A 15,562-nucleotide genomic window follows, 5' to 3' on the forward strand; every position below is an offset into this window, starting at 1 on the left:
GTCTTTGACTTTTTCAGGGCACATACCCAATAGTGGAGTTGTTGGGACCAAAGGCATGGATAGTTTAATCACTTTTCTTGCTTAATTCCATATCCTTTTATTGGAGATCTTCAGAGACTGACAATTAGGGCATAGATCCAGTTGTTCTTTTCTCCCAGCAAGAAAATAAGTGATATTTCTATTTTATTTTCATAATTTCAGAAGAGGAAACCAAGAACAAGTTCATTTGAAAGCAGCACATTTCTGAAGAATTAGAGTCATGATGAGAGATATTGAGAAGACCCTAAAAGGATGTTCCTTAGGTGTCTGAATTCAGAGAAGCCTTTCACGGAAAATTCAATAAGAAAGAAACTGGGGGAATAGATGAAAGGTTCCAGACAAATGACAGTCATAAAGAAGAAAACCCCCCAGAAGAGAGAGGTCACAATTATGAAGAATTTGAAAAAAAAAAAAAGGCTTCCTTCAGAGCTAAGATGTTATTCATCTGAGAATTCCTGCAGGAGCAAGCTTTCATTAAAATGATGAATATAGCAATGGTTTTATTTTAAAAAATCAAACCAGTATATATAAGGAAATACATGCATAGTAGAAACCTCACAAATGGAATTAGTATATGAAAGATTTCGATATTGGTATGAGGAAAGGATCATCATATCTGTTTAATGAATGTGGGGGAAAATAAATTTATATCTTAGATTCTAGACAATGTCAGAGAACAAAGAAAGATGTTTACCAATATATTAACCATGAGACTTGAAGTTCAAACCTTTCTAATCCTCAAATAATTTAGGCTAGGGAAAATTATCCAAGCATGTGATGAATGTGGGAAATCCTTCAGTTGGGAATCATGACTTATTGAATATTTATGGATCCACATTGGGGAAAAGCACTAGCAAGATAATGAGTGTGGGAAAAGCCTTCAAGCAGAGTTCCATTCTTAGTAAATATATAAGGGAAGAAATCTCATGAATATGGTGAATTTGAGAAATCCTCATGTGTAAATTCCCACCTTCTTCAACATAAAAAAAAGTAAACATTGGAGAAAAATACTAAGTATCTAATGAATGTGAGAAAGCCTTCCATCAGAGCTCCACACTTGGTAAACACAAGAGAATCTTTGTTGGGGAAAACCCTAAGAATGTGGGAAAGCCTTCAGTTTTAGCTTAATCTTGTCAGCATTAGAAGATCTATACTGGAGCAAAACTCTATCAGTATCAGTTTTAGTTGTTGTGAATTCCTCATTAACCATCAAAGAATTCACACTGGAAAAAACTCTGAATAGGGAAAAGCCTTCAATTATTCTTCAATTTTTCAGTCCTTAAAAATCTTCTGAAGGAAGTTTTTTTTTTTCGAATTCTTCATAATACATTGGTGAGAAAACTTACTAATGAGGGTAGGAAAGACTTCAATGTAAGCTCAGCTTATTAAACAAAAAAAAGGTATACTAATGATAAAATCTGTGAATGTAGGAAGACCGTCAGTCAGAACATCAGGAATTCCATACCAAGGAGAAACCCTTTATACATGAGGAGTGTGGAAAAATCTTCTGTTTAACCTCATACCTTATTCAACACCAGAGAATCTACACTGAAGAAAAACCTCCTCAGTATACTCAGCCTAGTAAAAACTTTATTCAGCGCTCAAATCTTATTAAATAATAATATTAATAGTTAACTTTTATATAGTGCTTGCTATGTGTGAGACACTGTGCTAAGCACTTTACAACTATTATCTCATTTGATCCTTGCAACAACCTTGGAAGGTACGTACTATTTTACAGTTGAGGAAACCAAGGCAAATAGGTTGGATGACTTGCCCAGGGTCATTAATAAGTGTCTGCAGTAGGATTCTTGCTCACTCCAAGCCAGGCACTTTATCTATGGCTCCACCTAGCTGCCTTATTAAACATCAGAGAAAGAATTCTAGGAGGACACTTTATGAAAGGAGTGAATGGAGAAAAGCATTCAATTAAAAGTTCTGACCTTACTAAATAGAGGAGAAGCCATGCTAGAGAGAAAGTTATGATTATGATGAATTTAGTCAATCCTTCAGAATCATATTGGAAGGAATCATACTATAGTAGTCCCTTTCCACTGATCTAGTCATGAAGGATCATGGTTTTGAGTACACATCTTCAGATTTAGCACAGAATGCAGATTCAGAATCTATTTAATTTATTTTGTGTATGATGTTTTATCATAAAGGATTTTAAAAATGTTTTATCATAAAGGATTTTAAAAAAATTATTACTCTAGCCCTATTTTATGTAAACACAAGATAAGCGGTCCCCAACTAAGGAATGAGTTGTGCTCCAAAAGTTCATTTGTTAGGGTTGTTTGGAAATCAAAATTCATTTTCCCCAACCACAGTCTATAAATAATGATTAGATTACTGAGTTTTATTGTTTCTGAATCTCTCTTGTCTCGTCTATTCAATTGATGTATCTCTATTTTTTAACCAATACCAGGAAGTTTGGATGACTGCTGCTTTACACTATAATCTGAGGTCTAGAAGTGCTATTCTCCCTTTTTCCTTACTTCTTTTCATAATTTCCCTTGGCATTCCAAACCTTTTGTTTTTCTAAGTGAATTTTATTATTATTTTATCAAGCTCTATAAAGTAACTTTTTGATAATTTGATTTGCATAGCATTATAAGTGTAAATTACTTTTGGTAATATTGCCATTTTTATTATATTTGTCATAGCTTAGCCATGTGCAGTGAATATTTTTCCAACTATTTAGATTATTCTTTAATTCTTTAAGAAATGCTTTTTAATTAAATCTATATAAGTCTTTTGTGTGCTTTGGAAGGATGACCTCCAGATATTTTGTGCATTGTAGCTATTTAGAATGGGATTTCCTGGGGCATCTAGGTGGCACAGTGGAAAGAGTTCCAGCCTTGGAGTCAGGAGGACCTGAGTTCATATCTGGCCTCAGACGCTTGACACTTACTAGCTATGTGACCCTGGGCAAGTCACTTAACCCCATTGCCTAGCCAAAAAAAAATAAAGGAAGAAGAAAAGAATGGGATTTCCTTTTCTATTATTGCATCTTGTGTTTCTTTTATTATCATATAGAAATGCTGTTGATTTTTGAGGATTTAATTTGTAGCCTACAACTTCACTGAAGCTATTAATTATTTCAGGTGTTATCTTTGCTATTCCCTGTTTTGTTTTTTTTTTAAGTAAGTCATTGTATCATCAGGAAATTGGATAGTTGATAAAAAAACCTCTTCTTTATCTATTTTCATTCTTTTAATTTATTTCACTTGTCATTCACTTTCACTAGCATTCCCAGTATTATAACATATAATAGTGGGGAGAGTGGACATTCTTGCTTCACTCCTATATTTATTGGAAAAGGTTCTACTAAATTACCATTGCATTTGATGCTTCATTTTGGTTTTAGGTAGATGGTTTTTATGATATTTTTTAAAAGGTCCCTCTATACTTTTACTTTCTAGGTTTTGATTTTGGTTTTTAGCACAGAGGCGTGTTACACTTTGTCAAAGGCCTTTTCTATATCTATTGAGATGATCATATGGTTTGGGATAGTTTGGGTTTCAATATGATTAATTATGTTGATTATTTTCCTAATGTTGAACCATCCTTCATCCCTGGTATAAATCCAATTTTATTATGATGAAGAATTTCTGGTCTAAATTATTTTGAGTCAATATTCATTAATGATAATGGCCAATAGTTTACTTTCCATGTTCTAGCTTTTCCTGCTTTAGGTATTAGGACTAAATTTGTCTCATAAAAAAGATTCTGACAGAACTCTGATAGAATTTTTGAGAATAATTCACAAAGTATAAGTACTAAAATTCAATAGAATATTCCTGTGAATTCATCAGGTCCAGGATTTTTCCCTCCCTTTGGTAGTTACTTTACAGCTAGATTTATTTCCTTTTCTGAGATTGGCTATTTAATATTTCCATTTGGTCTTCTAGTAGTTTGGGCATTTTATGTTTTTGAAGAGTATTCCTGTATTTGTTTTATGTTCTCAATTTTGTTAGCATATAACTGAATATTGTATATTCTGATTATTCTTTTTATTTCTTCTGGTTTTGTTGTGATTTTACCTTGCTCATTTGCTGTTTTATTGACTTAATTTTCTATTCTCTTTAATCAGATTAGCTAAGGGTTTTTTAATTTTATTAGTGTTTTAAAAAACAGGTTTTAGTTTTATTTATCATTTCTTACAGTTCTGTTTCCAACTTACCTATTTCCCCTCTAATACTTAATATCTTTTTTGTGCTTATTTTAGATTTGTTTATTTGTCATTTCTCTAATTTTTAAAAATGTATATTTAGTTCATTAATCTTCTGTTTTTTCTGTTTTATTAAGGTATGAGTATAAGGATGTGATTTTACTCCAAGGACTACGTTAGCTGTATCTTAGAAATTTTCGTATGCTATTTCATATTATCATTTTCTTTTACATAATTATTAATTGTTTTTGTGATTTCTTTTTTAGCCTACTCATTATTTAAGATTTCATTGTTAAGTCTCCACTTTGGTCTGTATCTTTTGTTTGTGGTCCCTGAACCGATTTCTCATCTTATTACCTGATGGTCTGTAAAAGATGTATTGATTATTTTTGCCTTTTGACATATGTTTGCAATATCTATGTGCCTTAGTACATGGTCAACTTTTGTAAAAGTTCCACGTGGTGCAGAGAAATATATATACTCTTTTGCTGACTCATTTAGAAGATGCCACAAGTCTTTCAACTCCAGTTTCTTCAGAAATTTGTTCAGTTCCATATTTCCCTTTTTGTTTGTCTTTCTATTATACTTTTCCAAAACTGAGAGAGGGTCTCCTAAACACTAATGTGTTACTATCTAGGTCTTCTTGAAGCTCAGATAATGTTTCCTTTATGACTATGGATGTAAAGGCATTTGGACTATGTGAGTTTATTACTGATAATGGCTTATTGTGGATGGGTCTTTTCATCATAATAGGGCTTCATTGTTTATCCCATTTTATTTTTTGAATGTTTATTTTTGCTTTGTTTAATAACAAGATGGCAAACTCCTGCTTTTTTATTCATTTGATGCATAGTAAATATTTTTTTATCACCTCAGTTTTATTTTGTGGATATGTTTGTTTTTTGAATTTATTTATTTTTTAATTAATTAATTATTTTTTAGTTTTCAACATTAACTTTCACAAGATTTTGAGTTCCAAATTTTCTCCCCATCTCTCCCCTCCCTCACCCTAACATGGCGTGCATTCCAAATACCCCTTTCCCCAATCTGCCCTCCCTTCCACCACATCCCTTTCCTTTTCTTATCCCTTTCCCCTCCTATTTTCCTGTAGGGCAGGATAGATTTCTACTCTGAACTTTGACCCAGTCCCTGCTCAAAAGTGTTTGCTTCTGATTACTCCCCTCCCCCTAATCTGCCCTCCCTTCTATCATCTCCCCCTCTCCTATCCTCCTCTCCCCTATTTTCCTGTAGGGCAAGATAGATTTCCATACCCAATTCAGTGTGTATGTTATTCCCGTCTTAAGTCAAATCCGATGAGAGTAAGATTCACTCACTCCCTCTCACCTCCCCCCTCTTCCCTTCCACTGTAAAAGCTTTTTCTTTTATGTGAGATAATTTACCCTAATCTATCTCTCCCTTTCTCCTTCTCCCTGTACAATCCTCTCTTACCTCTTAATTTTATTTTTTAGATATCCCTTTATATTCAACTCACCCTGTGCCCTCTGTCTATGTATATATATATATTACCTCTAATTATCCTAATACTGAGAAAGGTCTCATATCATTTTTCCATGTAGGAATATAAACAGTTCAACTTTAATAAGTCCCTTATGATTTCTCTTTCCTGTTTACCTTTTCATGCTTCTCTTGAAGCTTCTCTTGAAAGTCAAATTTCTATTCAGCTTTGGCCTTTTCATGAAGAATGCTTGAAAGTCTTTTATTTCATTGAATATCCAATTTTTTCCCCTGAAGGATTATACTCAGTTTTGCTGGGTAGGTGATTCTTGGCTGTAATCCTTGTTCCTTTGACCTCTGGAATATCATATTCTAAGCCTTCAATCCCTTAATGTAGAAGCTGCTAAATCTTGTGTTATCCTGATTGTGTTTCCATAATGCTTAAATTGTTTCTTTCTGGTTGCTTGCAATATTTTTTCCTTGACCGGCTATAATATTCTTAGGAGTTTTCCTTTTGGGATCTCTTTCAGGAGGTGATCAGTGGATTCTTTCTATTTCTATTTTACCCTCTGGCTCTAGAATATCAGGGCAGTTTTCCTTTGTAATTTCTTGAAAGATGATTGATATCTAGGCTCTTTTTTTCATTATAGTTTTCAGGTAGTCCAATAATTTTAAAGTTATCTCTCCTAGATCTATTTTTTAGGTCAGTTGTTTTTCCTTTTTTTTTTTCCTTGATTTTTTTTTTTTTTTTTAGGCAATTGGGGTTAAGTGACTTGCCCAGGGTCACACAGCTAGTGTCAAGTGTTTGGTCTGAAGCCGGATTTGAACTCAGGTCCTCCTGACTTCAGGGCCAGTGCTCTATTCACCGTGCTACCTAACTGCCCCTTAGTTGTTTTTCCAATGAGATATTTCACTATCTTTTATTTTTTTCATTCTTTTGGTTTTGCGTTATATTTTCTTGATTTCTCATAAAATCATTAGCTTCCATTTGTTCCATTCTAATTTTTATGGAATTATTTTCTTCAGTGAGCTTTTGGACCTCCTTTTCCATTTGACCAATTCTGCTTTTTTAAGGCATTCTTCTCCTCATTGGCTTTTTGAACCTTTTTTGCCATTTGGATTAGTCTTTCTTTTTTTTAAGGTGTTATTTTCTTCAGTATTTTTTTGGGTCTCCTTTAGCAAGCTCTTGACTTGTTTTTCATGATTTTCTTGCATCACTCTCATTTCTCTTCCCAATTTTTCTTCTATTTCTCTTATGTGATTTTCAAAATTCTTTTTGAGCTCTTCCATGGCCACAGACCAATTCATATTTTTCTTGAAGGCTTTGGATGTAAGAACTTTGACTTTGTTGTCTTCTTCTGGTTGTATGTTTTGATCTTCTTTGTCACCAAAGTAAGATTTCATAGTCTGAGGTTTTTTCCTGCTGTTTGCTTATGTTTCCAGCCAATTATTTGACACTTTTTGTTAAGGTAGGGCTCTGCTTCTAGTGTGGAGAGTGTACTGTTTCAAGCTTCAGGGGTTTTGTATAGCTGTTTCCAGAGATACTTCTAGGGACCTGTAAATTGTCAGTTCTTCCAAGGTGGTAAGGTAAAGGAGAGGTATTTCCTCCTTTCTTGGCCTGTGCTCTGATCTATGAGTGACCACAAACACTCTTTTCTGCCTTGGAACTGTGAGGAGGATTCCCTCTCCATCACTACCACAAGCTCTGCCATGCCAGCGCTCCTCCTTGCCCCAGGACTGCCACCCAGGGCTGTGACCCAGATCCAAGCATGGGCAAAGCAAGAGAATCCTGCTTCAGTGCCAGCAAAGAGATTCCTGCAACCCCCTCTCTGATCAGCCACTCCATACCCCCACTGTCTGTGGGCCAAGAGCTCCAGAAGCAACTGCTGCCGCTGTGGCCACTGCCCAGGGCTATGCTAGGGCCAGGGCTGGACTGTGCTTCTCTTTCACCCAGGTCCAACAGACCTTTCCCACTGACCTGTCTTTGGCATTTGTGGGTTGAGAAATCTGGAAACCACCATAGCTTCCTGTGATTCAGTCCCCTGAGGTCTGCTCCAGGTTTGCTGGTGGCCAGTTTTTGCCTGCACAGCCCACACAGAACTGTGCTCCTCTCTCTGCCTGGCTCAACAGACCTTCCCCATCAACTATCAGTTTGTTTCCCTCTGTTCTTTTGTGGGTTCTGTAGCTCTAGAATTTGTTTAGAGTCATTTTTAACATGTATTTGGAGGGATTTGGGGGAGAGCTCAAGCAAGTCACTGCTTTTACTGTGCCATCTTGGCTCCGCCCCCCCTTGAATGTGTTTCTTGAGCAACAGATTGTAGGTTTTTATTTTCCTATCCAATCTGTCACTCTTTTTTATTTTATTGAATTATTTAAGCTATCACATAGAGAGAGCTTTATATTTTCTTCCATTTATCTCTAAAATTGGGTTTTATTCAAGTTACTGTTTTTCTCCCTCTTCTGCTGTAAACACAGGATTATATTCTGTCATTTACTTTATTTTAATCTTTTTTATTTTTAAGTGGCCCTTTTCCACTGGCTCTCTTCCTTTCATCCCTTATTCCCTCTTCTCATGCATTACCCTTTTTGTCTTTAGGGTTTTGTTTATTATTTATTCTCTCCTTTTTGATCCAGTTATATATTTCTACACTCTTCTCTCCTCCCCCCACCCTCCTTTAGTTAGGCAGGTAGATTCCCTATTCCTTTCCTCCTCTCCAGCTAGTCCTGTTCATTATTTTTTAAAATTTTCATTTTTTTGCACTCTTTTCAAAAATATTTTTTCGTTCTTTTTATTATCCATCTTTTCTTTCTGTTTACTCTAGATCCTTAATCTCTGATTCATGGCCTTTATAATCATCTGGTCTATCTCTTTTCTCTATGCATGTTCTTTATAAAATGAAAGCTTCGAATTTATCCATTCTAGACTCTTATCTCTTGGTCCTTTCTGCCACTACCTTATAGGGCTTACCACAGGGATTCCCCTTTTCAATTGTGCCTCATTCTCAACAAGAAACATCTTAACATCACCAATAACCACAATGGTGTCATTACATGGCATTTGGTTTGGCATTTGGGGGTACAAGTTATATGCCCTTCAAAGAGTAGGTGTTCCCAAGGGGTACCAATCAACTCTGATTGGTCAACACACTGGGAGATGGGCAATATTAAAATGAGGTCTTGAGTATGTGACTTAGGTCACTTAATCTTGCTCAACAGGGGGTGATACCATCCTGCCATCTGGACAGATGAAATACCACCTCCAGTCTTGGGCTATCTAGGCAGAAGAATCTGTCTCCACCCAAACCTGAGCAGATTAAATCAATTCAAGCGTGGGTTGGAGTTTGACCAGGATAAAATGATGCAATCTTATTATCAGTAATGTCCTTCTGAAGAACTTTTCAGAAGGGGACTGGTGGAGAGGGGGACAGGAGGGGAGCTCTGAGAATCATTCTTTATAGGAGGAAAGTAGAAAGACTGAAAAAGGGAAGGAGGTCATACTTTAAAGATGGGAGGGGATTCCATCAATGAATGCTCCTATGTTTGACAAGAGATGAGGACTTTACACTGGATGAGGCCTAGAGATTTTGGTGCTGAAAAATCTCCTTGTCCTTGGAGTGGGAGTAGTGGGAACCCCTTGGGGCAACTAGCATCTGGAGGAGTAGGAGAGCCAGGGAGCTTTACAGGCAAATGAATTTTTTTTTTAAAAGGTCAACAAGAGAAAGTATAGATCAGTGGTGGGATGGGCAAGTGATTGGGAAGGTTCCTTACCCTGTGGCAGTATCCTCTCTGATGCCTACAATAAATGGCATTGTTCTGAGTTATTGTTTTTCAGTGGTTCAGTGGTGTCTGACTTCAAGACTCCATGGATTATAGGATGGCAGGCCCTTCTATCCTCCACTACCTTAGACTGTCCAAGTTCATGTTTATTGTTTCTATAAAACTATCCATCTCATCCTCTGCCATCCTCTTTTTCCTTTTTCCTTTAATCTTTCCCAATATCAGGGTTTTTCCAATGAGTCCCATCTTCTAATTGGCCAAAAGTATTTAAACTTCAACTTCAGTATTTGACTTTCCAATGAATAGCCTGAATTACTTTCTTTAAGTATTGACTGATTTGATCTCTTTGCTGTCCAAGGAACTCTCAAAAGTCTTCTCCAGCATCACAATTGCCCACTCGACTTAATTCTCCAAGACATCTGGCACCATGATGTCTGACCCCCCCCTTAAGAGAGCCCAGTTTTGGACTGAACTCCCATGCAATGCATATCAAGCCAGCTTGAGAGAAATTAAATGGTGAAACACACACACCCTAATTTCATTTGTTTCTTAAAACAGACTATGTTTTTAAATTGGGGTTTGACACTTCTTGCTCACTCTCTTGTAGGGCTTTCTATTTCTGAGACCACAGAGGTCACTTTTCCCTCTTGATTTGACCCCAGCACATCACTCATTCCTTTATATCCCTTTTCTCCCTGCCCCCTCTTTTATGTACTCTCTAATTTTGTAATGTAGTGCTACAGGAAAAGCATTCATCTGTCCATCTCTTCACTGATGCCTCTTCCAGCTTTCTGCCTTCACTGTTGTCTTGTGTATATTTAGAAAGAAGTTTCTCCCTTATCTTTCTGTTATGACCAAATTGCTGTTGTTAAATGTATTTATTCACTCCTGAATTTCTGTTGTTTTAGGCGTTTGAAATGAAAAAAAAAATCTTTAGTTCTGTTTAAGAAAAAAACAACACTTCAAACTCTTCTTGATCATTAAATATACATCTTTTGTCCTGTATGATTAAGCTTAGATTTGCAGGATAGGTCATCCTGGATTGATTTCTTGTCTCTAGTGCTCTTCAGAACATATTATTCCTGTCTCTTCTTTTTCTAGTGGGTACATAATAGTTTTGCACAATTTGAATGTTCTTTCCTTTGTATTTGAAGGTCTTTCTCCTGATGGCTTACAGAACTTTTTGTTTCTGAATCAAATTGTTCATTTTAACCAGTATGTGTCTTAAAGATTGCAGCCTTGAGTTGTTTTCTGGAAGTGATTTGTGAATTCTTTCAATTGGAATTTCATTTTCTGTGTTTAGAAGTTCTGAACATTTCTCTTCTATTAATTCCTTCTAATTATAATGTTAAAGTTTTTTCTCCTATCATGTTCTTCTGGGAGACCTCTCGTCTTTATGTTGACTATGCATCCTGTCTTTGAGACTTTTGAGATAAATATTTCTTATAAATATTTACAAAGTAAAACTGAGATGATAGAAAAATATTTATGATGCATCAAGTGACTAAAAAAAAGCAGGAGTTGCCATAATTTTGCTTGCACAGTGAGCATATTTTCTTTTAATGTTAAAATTGTCTTTCACTTCTGTGTATTTGCATTCCCAATCTATTGTTCTTTCTTTTGTTTCTTTGGTTAGATTTGCAGTTGCAGATTCAAATTTTTCTATTCTGCTCATTAGTTTTGCCATGCAGGACGTAAATTTTGCTCGTATATTTCTCATTTCTCTTTTAAACCACTAAGGAACAGCACATGTGTTTCCATGTTCTCTTCAACTTCCAAAGGGTCCTCTGTTTTGCCAAGTGTTACTTGTTTTGTAGTATTTACTCATAGATGCCTAAACTTGTTTACTAGATCTGGATGTCATGTTCCTTTCTGTTGTTACTGTTTTTTCCTGTTGATTCAACTGTTTATGTTCAAGGTCTTTGGGATTTCTTCTTCTTGGAATCTTTAGAGCTTTCAGAAATTTCCTTATTACTCATTTCAGATCCCTTCCCCTATGATGGTGGTTTCCTTGGGAGTAGTTTACAATTCACCAGTCTAGATGTTTGCCTTAACTGACTTTTGAGTGGTCAGAACTGGCCTCAGCTGGATGCTGTGTTCTTTCTGATTTGGTGGAGTGCTGCACAGTTCTCAACACTCACACTGTCCTGTCCTGATGACTTGGCTCACTCCCTCTATTCCTTAGTTCTTTGGCCTACCACCAGCAGTTCAGAGTCTGCTGGCACCGACAGTTCAGAACCTACTTTTCCTGGCACCAGCAGTTCAAAGTTGCCAGAAATGCAGAGCTTTGTAGCATTGGTGCTTCTGGGTTGCAGTCTTTAGGAGGCTTTTGCTGCTGGAGAGCTGTGGCCAAGCTGGTTGTTGAGGACTGAGAAAACTTCCACAGCCTGGAGCCAAAGTCTGTATAGCACTGGAAAGGAGGGGGGACTGGGATAAAGGTGTGGGTTTTGATGTAAGCCAGTGTCAGGTCCTTCGGTCTGCTAGTATAGCTTCCCAGCTGGAAGTGTGGGAGGTAGGGGAGCTCAATGAGCTTAGAATCAATGATTGTTAATTCCTGGGCTTCGTTTGTTTGTTTTTTACCTGTTTCAGATTTTTTGTGTTTCACACCAAGGAAACAGCTGAAGTCACTTTATATAATATTTGTTTTGTGGAGATTTGAGAGGTCATGGGGATTGGAGACAATGTCTAGTCTGTCATCTTGTTGTTCACATGACCCAGAAGTCTCTGCTAGTTTTCCATAAATGTGTGTTCAATCTTCCCATTGGTAAGAGAATGTGATCCAGTTTATTAGTGAACTACAATTTTTTTTTATTACTGAGTAATAATAAAAATAGCTAGATTTTATATAATGCTTTAAGATTTGCAAAGTACTTTATATATTTGCTCATTTGATCCTCACAATAACTCTCTGAAATGCATGCTATTTTAATCTCCATTTCACAGAACAGGACACTGAAGTTGAATCTAGCTTTTCCTGACTCCAAGTCTGTATTCTATTCACTACTCTATCTAGTTGAGGTGTTATAATTATTCTCACCTTTGCCTTATTCTTAAAGAAATTCTATATGTGTAAAAGTTAATGGTGTCATGGTGACTGATCTAAGATATTTGACTTTTAGGATTCCCTGCTGCCTGGGGAATGGAAACAACAGTTGAGGCAGCTCAGGAAGAGCACAACTGCCTCCTCACTACTTGAATGGGATGTGGAATGTGCACAAGGAACAACCCACAAAAATCCGACTTACTGATTCACCATCATTTTGGAATGGATATAGAAAGATTCCTTTGATGATGATGGATGACATTAGAAGACAACTCAAGAACCTGCTGGTCAATAGTATCATCAGAGAGCCCCCATTGTAATGATCCTAAGGAAAAATGGAAAGATACACCAGCATCTTCTTAGTTCAATTTCAATGTTGAGACAAAATGAGGTACTCGTGAGTTACTGAATGTTTAACAAAAGAGGAGGTTTACTTTCTCCTGACGCAGCAAGAGTATACAGGGCAGATACAGAACAAAGATATAGCTGGCACTTAGCTTCTCTGGATGTAGCCCTTCTCATCTCTATCTGGAAACACATCTGGTTAGGGTATAGCAATTAGTCTGATTTGAGGGGCCCTGAGCTCATATGGCTTGTTTTTTTTTTTAAATTGGTCCTAGATCAGGAAGCTGCATTAGAGAAGTTGGGGCCAATCAGGTTTCATAGGGGGAGGAAGCTTTGAAGCTTCACTAGGGAAGCCTCTAAGGGTGTTGGGGCCAAAAGAAATTATGTGCGGGTTGTATGTGGGGAGAATGTTGTGTCAAGGTAAGGGGAGTTGTATTAGGAAACTGTTATCCTACCACATCAGGAAAGATCAATGTGGATGCATTGTCCAGAAGACCACAGGACTCCAAAGCTGTGGTAATACCTAAAGAAGGAAGAGAAGCTATGTATAACAACAAAGTACTGGATTGCAAGAAGATAGCAGTCCATGTGAAAATCTAGATTGTATGCTAACAGCATATGTGAATCTCACTTCCTTGAACCAGCTTTCTTTGCCTCAGTTGTCAGTGGATTACTGGAGAAGAGAACAGATGGCATAATGAAGTCTAGGACAACACTTTATCAACCTCAAGGGGACTCATAACCTGAACATTTTAACCAAATTCTGATGAACATGTTATTGACACTGAGATCAGAACAAAAATTTCAGTGGAGCCAGGTAGCTTTTCTGGTATATGCATACAATTTCACCAGGAATCATGCCACCAACTTTACAGCCTACCTGTTGGTGTTTGGGCAAAAGCCATGTTTAGGGGTCTCTGGGGACAGAGAAACTGCAGATACTCAAGACCAGTATGTCTCCCAGTTGAGAGAAGCTTACTAGCTAGCTACATCATTAGCCAGGAAGAATGTTGAAAGAAATAAATGGCAATATGATGTTCATGTTTATCGTCAATAAGGTGACAGAGTCCTGCTAAGAAATCTTGACACTCATGGGACACACAGTTTAGCAAACCCATGGAAAGGGAACCTGCATATTTATGAGGTAGCCCCTGAGACAAGTGAGGGCACATTAAAGATAATTCATTGCAATCACTTATTGTGAATTGGTGAATTAGTTGGTCTCCCAGATGGACAGGTTGAGGATGAGAGACATTAACTTCAGCAGAAGAAGCTGCCTAATAGTGATGCAAAGACTGATTCAGACAAGGGATTAGAGATAGATATTTCTTTTTTTATTTTATTTTCATTGTTAACTATGCTTATTCCTTCAATTTCTCTTATTGCTATAGCTAGAATTTCTAGTATAATATTGAATAATAATGGTGATAATGAATATTCTTGCTTAATCCATGACCTTACTGTAAAGTCTTCTACTTTATTCCCATTATAGATAATGTATGTTCTTGGTTTTAGACAGATACTATTTATCATTTGAAGAAAAGTTCCATTTATTCCTGTGCTTTCTAGTGTTTTTTTTTTTTAAATAGGAATGGGTGTTGTATTTTGTCAAAAGCTTTTTCTGCATCTATTGGTATAATCATGTGATTTTCATATGGTTTTCCTGAATGAACCAGCCTCACATTCCTAGTATAAATCCAGCCAGGTAATAGTTTATGTGATCTTTGCTGTTAGTCCTTTATTTAAATTTTTTTTTTTGCATCAATATTCATTAGTGAAATTGGTCTAAAGTTATCTTTCTCTGTTTTGACTCTCCCTGGTTTAAGTATCAAAACCATGCTTATGTCATAGAAGGAATTGGTAGGACTCTTTCTTTACCCATTTTTTCCAGTTTGTATAATATTGGAATTAATTGTTCTTCAAATGTTTGGTAGAATTCACTTGTAAATCTATCTGGTCCTGAAGTTTTTTTGTTTTTTTTTAAATTAGGGAGCTCATTTATGGCTTATTCAATTTCCTTTTCTAAGATAAGGTTTTAAAAATATTCTATTTCCTCTTCTGTTAACCTGGGCAGTTTGTAGTTTTGTAAATATTCATGCAATTTTGGATTCTCACTTTTACCGGCAAGTTAGGCAAAGTAGCTCCTGATAATTAAGAGATGGACATTTCAAGTGAAGAAAGCTCTCTATATTGTACCCTAAAAACCAATTCAGATGAGAGGAGACAACTGTGAATCCAGTATCAAAATCTTTTCTAATACTTCAACTTTAGAGACTCCCGGGGGACAGACAATTGCCTCAGAACACAGGGACATTGTCAATCAGCTCGGTACCCTAATAGTGTCAGATTTAGGTAGACAAAGCCATTGACTACCATTGGTACAGGGGCAGAAGGGCTGACAAGTCACAGGAGGGTTTGGACTATCTGTCCAGTAACTGGCCCCACGGGTTCGTTTGTGACCACGACATTACACTTGCTTTTTGCATTTGTCTACTCAGCAACTAGCACTGTGCTTGGCACGTAGCTCACCCTTAATAAATGCTTTTCATTTAGGGTTATCCCTCATTTACACCTAGGAGTGAATATTTATTAAATCCTTTTTTTCAGAGCCTGCGAACAAAAGGATTGAGAACTTGATTGGGGAAAGGGAAGAGTGGCGTGGACAAGAAGAAAAAAGATACAATAAATGAGAGGGACACTAAAAGACAACTCTCTCTGTTTCGGAGACT

This window comes from Vombatus ursinus, unplaced genomic scaffold, assembly GCF_900497805.2.
Source record: "Vombatus ursinus unplaced genomic scaffold, bare-nosed wombat genome assembly UNPS02004704.1, whole genome shotgun sequence".
NCBI lineage: Eukaryota > Metazoa > Chordata > Mammalia > Diprotodontia > Vombatidae > Vombatus > Vombatus ursinus.